The following is an 11,273-nucleotide window of genomic DNA, read 5'->3' as shown; positions in this document are numbered from 1 at the left end:
GTGTACAAGGGTTCCCTTTTCTCCACATCCTCGCCAACATTTTTTCTTTTTGAGGATACCTATTCTGACAAGAGTGAGGTGATATCTTATTGTGGTTTTGATTTGCATTTCCTAATGATTAATAATGTTGGGCATCTTTTCATGTGTCTGTTGGCCATTTGTGTGTGTTCTTTGGAGAAATGTCTATTCAGGTCCACTGTCCCTTTTTTAATTAGATTGTTTGGGTTCTTTGATATTGAGTTGTTTAGCTTCTTTATATAATTTAAATATTAACACTTTACTGGATATATAATTTGCAAATACCTTCTCCTATTCAGAAGGTTGCCTTTCCATTTCATTGATGGTTTCCTTCACTGTACAAAAGCTTTTTAATTTGATGTAGTCCTGTTTATTTTTGCATTTGTTGTTGCCCTTGCCTGAGGAGACAGACCCACTCCCAAAATTGCAAAGATCTGTGTCAAAGAGCATACTGCTTATCTTTTCATCTAGGAGTTTTATGGTGTCTTACATTTAAGTCTGTAATCCATTTTGAGTTTATTTTCATATATGGTACGAGAAAGTAGTCCAGTTTGATTATTTTGCATGTGGCTGTCAGTTTTCCCAGCACCATTTATTGAAGATGCAGTCTTTTCCCCGTTTTATATTCTTGCTTCCTTTGTCCTAGATTAATTGACCATGTAAGTGCAGGTTTATTTCTAGGCTTTCTATTCTGTTCCCTTGATCTGTGTGTCTGTTTTTGTGCCAGTACCATACTGTTTTTATTTTTAACTTTTTAGTTTATATTGGAGTATAGCTGATTAAAAATGTTGACATAGTTTCAGGTGCACAGCAAAGCAACTGTTTTGATTACAGTAGCTTTGTATCAATAGTATAGTTTGAAACCAGGGAGCGTGATAGCTTCAGCTTTATTCTGCTTTCTCAGGATTGCTTTGGCTTTCTGGGTCTTTTGTGGCTCCATGTACGTTCTAGGATTATTTGTTCTAGTCCTGTGAAAAATGCTATTTGTATTTTGATGGGAATTGCATTGAATCTGCATATTGCTTTGGGTGGTATGGAGATTTTAACAATATTAATTCTTTTACTCCATGAGCATGTTATATCTTTCCATTTATTTGTGTTGTCTTCAATTTCTTTCATCAGTGTCTTATATTTTTCAGAGTTTTTCACCTCCTTGATTAAATGTATTCCTAGGTATTTAATTCTTTTTGATGCAATTGTAAATGGGATTTTCTTAATTTTTCTTCCTGGTAGAACATTGTTAATATGTAGAATTGCAACAGACTTCTGTATATTATTTTTGTATCCTGCAACCTTAATTAATTTATTAATTCTAATAGTTTTTTGGTAGAGTCTTTAGGATTTCTATATATAGTATTATGTTATCTGCAAACAGTGACAATTGTATTTCTTCCTTTCCAATTTAGATACCTTTTACTTATTTTTCTTGTCTGATTGCTGTGGCTAGGACTTCCAATGCTGAGTTGAACAAGTCTATTACTTCATTTAGCTCTTGACTCTCCCCATGGGATATTAACTTCACTGAGATGTTCTTGCTGTTTTGTAAGAAACAGCCTTTGTTTACAGCTAAGTAAATTTTTTAGCCTATTTCTGGCCTATAGGAAGTTGAGGGCTTGGAAGCTTTTTAGAAACAAGAGCAATCTCAGTCACTTTTAATGCAAGCTGGTGGCCCATTCTTGATACAACTCCCTTAAAAGCTTTATGGGCTTTCTACATATTAATGTAGAAATGTAGAATCAAATGTCCAATTCATTTTATAGAAGCAACAGCTACAATCTTTTTTATATGCCTCTCTTTACTTTGACCACACATTGTTGTGGGAAAAAAAAATAATGCTCTTAAGATTCTGAGAAGTCCTTTGTCTGACTGAGAGGGCCTATTGGGCATAACTTTAAATCTTTCGGATGTCTTAAAACCATACTTTTGATACCATTAGGCAGCTGCTTAATTTATAAATTATTTAGAATTTTAACTAAGGTTATATTTTTTTCTTGCCTTTAAAAAAATCTCAAACCAGTATTACCCCCAAATAATATCCAGTCATTATACCTTTTTGACCATCTTTTATTTCCCAGTTCAACCCCACAATCACATTCATGAAATAAGATTATAATCCCTATTTTATAGTTAAGAAAAAGGAGGCTCAGAGAGGTCAATTTTCATTCTAAAATTACACTGCTATTAGCATAACTGGCATTTAAACTTCAATTTGTCTGTCTTCAAAGCTATAAAATTGACCATTTCACTCCACTGTGTTTCATCATAATAATCTCACCCTCTGGCATTACACTTTACAGTTAACGAAGCATGATCTCATTTGATCTCATTTAATCCAAGCCCGAGAGATTGGAGGATTCTCTGTCATGGCCAGACAGAGGGCTAAACTAAAATATAAAACCCAGGACTTCCCTGGTGGCGCAGTGGTTAAGAATCTGCCTGCCAATGCATGGGACCCAGGTTTGATCCCTGGTCCGGGAAGATCCCACATGCTGCGGAGCAACTAAGCCCGCATGCCACAACTACTGAGCCCACGCACCTAGAGCCTGTGCTCCACAACAAGAGAAGCCACCGCAATGAGAAGCCCGCACACCGCAACGAAGAGTAGCCCCCGCTCATCACAACTTCAGAAAGCCCGTGTGCAGCAACGAAGACCCAACCCAACCAAAAATAAATAAATAAATAAAATTGATTCTTTAAAAAATAAAGTATAAAACTTCCTCTTCTCTAATCTTCTTCAACAAAACAAAAACGAATAATTTCAAAATGACTTACCTTCTTCCCTGTGTGTAAAAAAAAGTGCTTTGCCTAATCATTTTCAACCAGCTAAGAGTTTCTGATCAACAGCAAGTGTAAGCACTTAGCAATTTTTAATGCCTTTCCCCACTTTTGTTCCCTTTCACTGAGTTTGGTTGATTTGTGCAATAGTAGAAATGGGTCTGTGGTTGGGGAGAGATGTCACACTGGGCCTCATTTGTGCAAACTGTGGGTGCTAGCCCTGTGAACCAAGTCTCTCCCACAGAGAGCGTGGTAGTCTGGCTGATGCCCAGGGCTTAGGAGGACCAAGACACAGAAGCCAATTAGAAACAATCACCTATTACCATTTTTTAACTTTACTCAACAGTATATAAAACTGGATTTGGAGTTCTGCGCATTTGTTGATCGTTCAACATTTTGAGCTACCACCTAGTAGCACTGCATGCCAGCCAACAGTTCAGAGTGGGCAGTTTTGCCATGTTCTTTGTATAGCAGGGTTTGTTTGTCCAAGGGATTGCCTTTTTTATTGCATTTTGTCCTCCCTGTCTTATAATTGTGAATGGAAAGTGGAAAAACGCAAGTGCCGCTACTTGTAGCAAAAGCAGAGATATAATAAGTGTAATGCAATCGAGGAAAAGCTAGAAATTGCTCCAGCCTAATGGTCCAGTATGTGTGTGTGCTCTGAATGACAGCTGCTTTGAATTTAGGCTCCGTCACTTACTAGCTGGATGACCTTCGACAAAATGCTTTTTCTGTCTTCTACAAAATGGGAATTGTAATGAAACTCCTTTCTCATACGTTATGTGAGGATTAAATTACATAATCATGAAAGATGCTATTTAGACACCCTGTAAGGCAGTGCTTTTCAAAATAGAGTTTCCTGACCAGCAGCATCAGCATCACCTGGGAACTTGTTTGAAATACAAATTCTCCAGCCCCACTCCAGACCTACTGAATCAGAAACTCTAGGACTGGGTCCAGAAATCTGTGCGTCACCAAGCAATCCAGGTAATTCTAATGCACTCTAATGCTGATACTGACATAAATTATGATGGAGAAGAGCAGGCTCAGAAGTTAACTGATCTAGATTTAAATTCCAGTTCTGCCTCTCAGAAATTGTGTGAGTTGGGGTGAACTATGCAGCCTGTTGGTGCCTCTGTTTTCTCATCTGCAAATTTAGAACAATATTATGTTTATCCTGAATTTGTCATGAAAATTTAAACAACATATCAATCATATCACAAGTCTTCAATGCATGATACCTGGTTGTTTTGTGGTTCTTCTTATCGTTTTATTATTTCTGATTTTAATTGCCCTTAATCCAGTTGGCTTTATACTTAATTGTGGAGGAAAATCAAAATCAAAAAGCATATATGAAATATTGAAAATACATTGTGGGAGAAGATTTTTTCTAAAATTAGAGACACATATGTGTTTTATTTATTTTCTAGCTATTTTGGAAACTAACCCTCCTCTACAACAGTAGTTTATAGTTTGATTTCTATACTTTTCAGCATCATACACTTTTTAAGGAAGATATAATTTCAGAATGTATTGTCCTAGCAAAACATCACTGGCCCAGAGCTGGATTCTCTCACCAGGGACTTTCTGGTCTGCCAAGAAGGTAGGGGAGGATAGACAGAGAAAGAGGGAGAATGTCCAGGGCCTGCCAGTCAGGGCCCTAAAGGCCAGTCCCTCTGGTACAGGGCTGGCATTTGCTTTGGCCAGAGGCCCACTCCAAGAAGTACTGCTGGGACCAGGAGCTCAGGTACAGCCTGAGCAGGTGGGACCAGCAGGCTCTCTGATGGCCTCTGCACCTGCCAGCAGGCAGGCATAGTGAAAAATCCAAAAACAGAGGAAACAGGAGAGAATGTAACTGTGGGCCAAGGGCAGGAAGCCATGGAGACTCTTGGCTGTGCTGGCCAGAACACAGAGCAGAAGCAGCCCTTCCTCCCGTAGACGAAGAGGAAGAGAGCAAAATGGATTGTGCTCATGGTCATTTTTCCGCCACTAACTCGTTGTCAGACTCCGGACAAGTCTCTGGTCCCTACACATTTCTCCATCTAAAAAATCTAGGAAGAGCTGCCATGAAAACCCAGGATTTTAACAATTTGTCTGTAAATCAAAAACCTACCCATGGTGAGTAGGTTTTCTAAGTAGTGCCCTGGACCATGATGGTAACTCTTCTGCCAACCCCAATAATCACCAGCCCCCAATGCTGGTACATCTCTCTCCCTGTACCATTGCTGTTGGCATGGTAACACTGGCATCTTTGCATGCCTGACCCCAGACCTTTTCTTTATGTGGCTGGATTCTTGGATGGCTGTGTTTCCATTTCACCCACATTTGGTCTGTTAACAGCCATTGTAATGGATGCCCCAGACATACATCTACCCACAGGATCTAAGGGCACCTCTGATTTCCTGGCATTTCCTAACTTGCTTACCTTCCGAAGAAAAGTGCCTTCACTTTTCCTAATCCCTTTACTCTGCAGTCTCTTTTCTTTCCCTTCAACTCCCATCTCCTCTCAGCTTGGTTTTTGGAGAGAATAAACTTAATTCGGAGTTGCAGCTGAACTTCATCAAGTTACATAACTTCTCTGAGCCTCAGTTTCCTCATTTTTTAACCAGGATAGTGGCATATATCTCATACCATCATCAGCAAGATTAAACAAGAAAATACATATAATGCGCTTAGTACCGGGCCTCCTCTATAGTAAGCACACACAAATGAGTACTAATTTTTTTTTTTATAAATATATTTATTTATGATTTGATATGGTGCACAGATGGTTTTTTTTTAATTTTTATTTATTTATATTTATTTTTGGCTGTGCTGGGTCTTCGTTTCTGTGCGGGGGCTTTCTCCAGTTGCGGCAAGCAGGGGCCACTCCTCATCGCGGTGCGCGGGCCTCTCACTGTTGCGGCCTCTCTTGTTGCGGAGCACAAGCTCCAGACGCGCAGGCTCAGTAGTTGTGGCTCACGGGCCTAGTTACTCCGCGGCATGTGGGATCTTCCCAGACCAGGGCTCGAACCCGTGTCCCCTGCATTGGCAGGCAGATTCTCAACCGCTGCACCACCAGGGAAGCCCACAAATGAGTACTAATTTTATCATCACCATCATCTTCATCCAGTGGCTGGTCCACAGAATAGGTTGCAAAAATATTTGTGAAATAGATGTTGGAAAGCAGAAGCTGGGCAAAGACTTTTAAAGTATGGTGTGGAATGTGTGTGTGTGTGTGAGTGTCTCTGCCTGTATGCTGCAGTCCTGAAGAATCTAGTTCCCTTCTCTGCTGCACATGTAGCTCCACCTCACGCTTAGAGCCTAATCAACTGGAATGGCCCTTTGGGGACTCTTTGGAGCTACTGTATTTTAGTCCCTTCCTCAAGCCACGCAGCCAGCCTGCCCTCATCCCCAGGGAGCCACGAGATCAGAGCCACAGCCATTTATTACATACTTATAACGGGTGTGGAAGATGGCGGCTGAAAATTAAGGAGAATAAATAACCAGCCTATCCACGGTTAATGTTTTCAAAAAAGAACAGAGAATGAAGGGCATTTACAGTGTACTTAGATCTCCAAACACAGTACTTCAAGAAATAGACATCTAGAGCCGCTCATTTCGTCTCAGCCACATCATTGACCGGTTAACAACCATATACTGAGAAGGTACTTTGTGCCAAGCACCATGCTAAGTACAGTTATAGAGAAAACTGCAAGTCTTTGTTGGCCAGGGAAGAAGCATGGGCCAGAAAAACAAATAACAGAATTACAATACAAACTGATAAACGTGTCCATATGAGAAGCACAGAGCACTTTACCTGGTACCACTTTCTTCTGGATGAAGTCAAGAAAGTTTTTCCAAAGGGAGCAACATCTGAGCGAAGTTTTTCAGATCTAGAGTTAACCAGATGAAGGAGAGGCATGTGTAAATGCATGGAGGGTGAGAACATGATGCTTGTTGGGAAATCCAGGTGCTGATAAGACAGGAATGCTGATAATAAAAGTAATAGAAATATAGTAGCTAACACTTTTTTAGCACTTACCACGTGCCAGACCCTGTTCTAAGCATTTTACATGTTCTAACTCATTGAACAACTAGAGCTTAGGGCTTCAGGAGTTGAAAGAATTTGGGAGAAGCCAAGTTCAAAAGTAGATGGTTCCAGATCTTGGTGGTTTTATGAGTAGGCTTGGGAGGTTAGGATTTGATTATGGGAAGATAGGGAGTTACAAAAGGGCATGATTTGATCTTGACAAGTAGATGTTTTAGAATGATTAGTTTCATTGTACGGTGGTGGATGGATAAGAGTGAGCTTCAGACTGGAGTCTGGGAGATCAGTGAATAGACTGCTGGAGAGTTCCAGGTGAGAGATTTGAGCACCTGAATCAGGAAGCAGTGTTGGGAGGAGTCAATATAATTTGAGTTGCTGAGGGCCACACATCTAGATACAGAGTTCATTCTTTTTTTCCAGCTTTATTGAGGTCTACCTAATATACAGTGCTTTACATATTTAATGTAAATTTTGATGAGTTTGGGCATATGCATACTCTCTCTGAGTCTACACTCTTTACTGCCTTCCTTACCACACAGTGTCTCACAGATGTCAGAACACTGGAGATATCCCTGACACTGCCCTCTGGACTTCCTTCCTTACCAGCTGGGCTATCTAATGGACCACTTTATTTCTCTGAGCCTCAGTTTCCTCATATGCTAAAGGATGGTAGTAAGACCTTCTCTGCTTACATGCAGAACAGGTCAACTCACTTTGCGCTTTCTGAATATTAAACTGTGATGTAAATGTGAGGGCTGTATTGTGCAGATACGGAAGAGGAGGGTAAGGATGAGAATGGGGATGAGGATGAGGACAGCCACGCCTTTCCAGAAACCATTTCCCTTTGGTTTCACAGGCCAAGCTCTACCCATTAATTTAATCTTTCATAGTACCTTGTCCTGTTCCCCTTCCCCTTCCAGAAAAAAATAATTTCTCTGTCTTCTCTTGTCCCATTAAAATTGTGCTCACAACTCAGCCTTTACATCAAACAGATTGCAGTCCTTAAATAATGATTAATTCTGGGTAGATTACTATTGATGTCTGATTCAAGACCTGAACCCTCCAATGTCCAGGGACTAGGAGGACACTTTTACATATATGTACCCTTATGTTTAGACTTGAAGACAAGAGTATTTTTGTTGCTGTATTATTTAATTATTCAAAATAGAAGTCACCCACTACAGAAAATGACTGCTTGCAACGTGTAATTTGCCTTCCAAACAAACTCATTTGGGCTTTGACATTTGACAGAGAAAGGTCTGGGAAAATGAGCTGTTTGGAAAGGGTGTCTCTGCATCTGACACTGCCTGAACTTTGGTAGGTTGATTTTTACAATTGCCAGATCATCAAAGGTTACACTCATTTAAATTCTCCCTTTACTAACAAAGAAAGAAAACAAAATGCCACAAGCTGCCTTAACCTGCTGTCCTCCACTACATGCACTAGCTGAGGACTCTCATAAAATTCTTAATGTCTGCAAAAGGTGCGGTGAATGTGACAAAATTAATCTATCATACCCTCGTGCACACTTTCTGCATTCTTTCCTCTCTTTGAAAATGCAGAGAGCTCTTGCTCTATTAAATTCTGCTCTGTATAAAAACTCTCTTTCATCAGTACTCATTCAGCCCTCCATTCCTTCACTTTCCAGATATTCTTGGGTTGTTCGGTGTCAGGCACAGAGCTGGGTACATACGGATGAATGTGTCTGCTTGTTCCCATCTCTTTTCCTATGATGCTGAAATAATCTTCTGACTAGTGTCCCTTCCCCATTTTGCTCCAGTCTTTCCCTCCACAGGCACACTGGAGCCCTTTGATAAAGCACTAATGTGACTGTTTCCCTCCAGTGACTGCAGAAATTGCCATTATACAACTGAGTCTGACACATAGAGCCTTTATTTTATTAATTCACTTTGCAAATAGTTATTTAGTACCCAGTATATGGCAGGCATATTGTACAAGGTATTGGGAGATATAGCAGTGATTAAAATGGGCAATGACATTTGCTCTCACAGTAGAGAAATAAATAAGTAAATAAACAAATGCACAAAAATAAATATATAGCTTTGAACTATCTAGTTAAGAAATAAACACTACTATAAGAGAATAAGAGAGGACATCCCACTTAGGTTGGTATGAGGAGGCTGGGGGAGGTCTCTGGAGTCTGAAGGCGTGACAATCTGGGTAAAGCTTGGAGCCTGAGTAGGAGGTGAGAAACCCTGTGATGTGCTCAAGAAGGGCAGTGTGTTGAGAGCCTCCTGCTCAAGGGAGAGAAGTGAAGGCGGACAGGAAGCTAGGGACCTGGCCATGTGATGCCTTACGAGGCAATAGTCCTCAGCCCTGATGTTCAATGCTTGGGAGATTTTTTAAACTGCGGATGCCCTGTCCTTACCCCAAATCAATTCCTTTTGAATCTCATAGGGAGGAGCCTGAGCATGCCTCAGTTTATAAAGCTCTCCAGGTGATTCAAATGTGCAAGCCAAGTAGTGAGAACACCTGCTGTTCAGTCTTCTAAATTGACCCAACCTCCCACTATGTTTCATCTCCATCTTGCCCATCCATTCCCTAACACTATCCCATAGCATCCTCTCTTCCCCTTATACACTAACCACTTTCATATCTCTTCATTTCTGCTTAACTAGTTTCCTCAGCCTAAAATTCAACCCCCCTCCCAATATCAGTTAGGGATGTTTTTGGCTGCAAGTAATTAAAACCCTGGCTAGGAATAGCTTAAATGAACAGAGGCTTATGTTTCTCATATTATGAGTGTCAAGGTAGGTGTCAGCTGGCATTGTTCAGAGGCTTAATAATACCAGGGCCTGCAAGTCAGCCTTCAGTGCAGGAAGAAGGGAAGAAAGATGAGCCTCAGGTCATTTTCATCAGGAAAACTAGAGTTTTCCTAGAACCACACTCTGGCTGACTTCCCCTTGTGTCTCCTTGGCCATATCTGCATGGGGGGCCTTCTTTACCTGCAGGGGGTAGGCTGAGAGAGTGAAGGGTGGATATGAAATTATTCACTTAGATCGACCATGTTCCATCACCTAGAGCTTGGTGCTGGGGTTCTGTTAAGTGGAATAAGGGGAGGTAGCTGTTGTTTAGACAACAGACACTGTCTTCCACACATGCTCATAATCTGCTCAATGAAACCCTACCATCCCTGAATAAACGAAAATTGTGGTTCAGGGAGAAAAAGTTACATACCCAAGGTAACTGGTGCTAGTGGTTAGGAGAGACCAAGCAGAAGGGTTCCTTGCTCACACAGTGTTTACACTCAGTTTTAAGTTGGAGGACTTTTTGTGAGTGATGAGTGGGGTTGGGACATGAGGATTCGGAGACAAGGTCAAGGTACAGGTTTGCATCTTGGCAAAACGACAAACTCTAGTGGTCTGACCGGACTCCTGGGTCTGTGTTCCATAAAATTAAAGGACTTCAGAGAAGTAGAGCAGCAAAGAGGGGTATGGGAAGATCTCTTGGATGACCCTAGAGGATATGGGATCTAATAGGTTTTCCTTGGTAGAAAGAAGGAGAAAGGACCCAGGCTGCAAAGAATACAACAACTCCCAGTCCCACCTTCAATACCTCCGTGAGTTTTGGAAGAGGATGAGAGTCTAGAAAGAGATGATACAAAGCTCTGCCAGGATCAGGGGTTAAAACTGCCCTCAATAATTTCAGCTTACATTGTGATCAGTGTGTGTGTGTATATATATATATCTATATCCTGGCTGGGAAGGGACCACTTCCTCCAAATCGCTCTTTGAAGCACGTTCTTGTAATTGAACCCTAGCCCCAGATGTCCCTGGAATTTTTTTTTTTAAAGCAAAAATTTATTTTTAATCAATGTCCTTTCTGCCGTGAGTAGTGGAATAAACAATAGGCTCTCACCCCAGGGAAATGGGCGTGGCTTGCTGCTCAGAAATATGGGTGGTGAAATTAATCAAAGCCCTTCTACTTTCACCTGCTGACCCTAGACTCATGTGTGGAAACCCATACCATCATTACTATCATTATATGCATCATTTTCATTAAATCCTTATCAACTAAAGAGGTAGATTTCATGATCATACCTGTTTTTCAGATGAGGAAGTGGAGGCAAAGAGAGGTGAGGCAGGTCGACCTGGAGTGGTCAGGGCTAGAACCTGGGCAGTCAGGCTCCAGAGCCTGTGCTCTTAACTAGCATGCTACTTCCTGCCATCGCCTATTGTAGTATACTGCCTCCCAATTAGGAATGTCTTCCTCATACCCACTTGGAATCTGTCTTTTGGTACCCACTCTAAGCTTAAGACTATTAAAAGCCAGCCATCCTACTCACTACGTAATCAGAGGCCACCGAAGTGAGCCACAGACAACTCATGAAAGTCTTAAGAACCAGTTGTCACCTCTCGTTTCTACCCCTTCTTCTCACTTTCTCCCCATTCCCTTGTTTATCCCTCCTCTTGGCTTTGCCTCTGGCCCC

This window comes from Balaenoptera acutorostrata, chromosome 6 (assembly GCF_949987535.1).
Source record: "Balaenoptera acutorostrata chromosome 6, mBalAcu1.1, whole genome shotgun sequence".
Lineage (NCBI taxonomy): Eukaryota > Metazoa > Chordata > Mammalia > Artiodactyla > Balaenopteridae > Balaenoptera > Balaenoptera acutorostrata.
Note: the sequence above shows the minus strand (reverse complement) of the source record.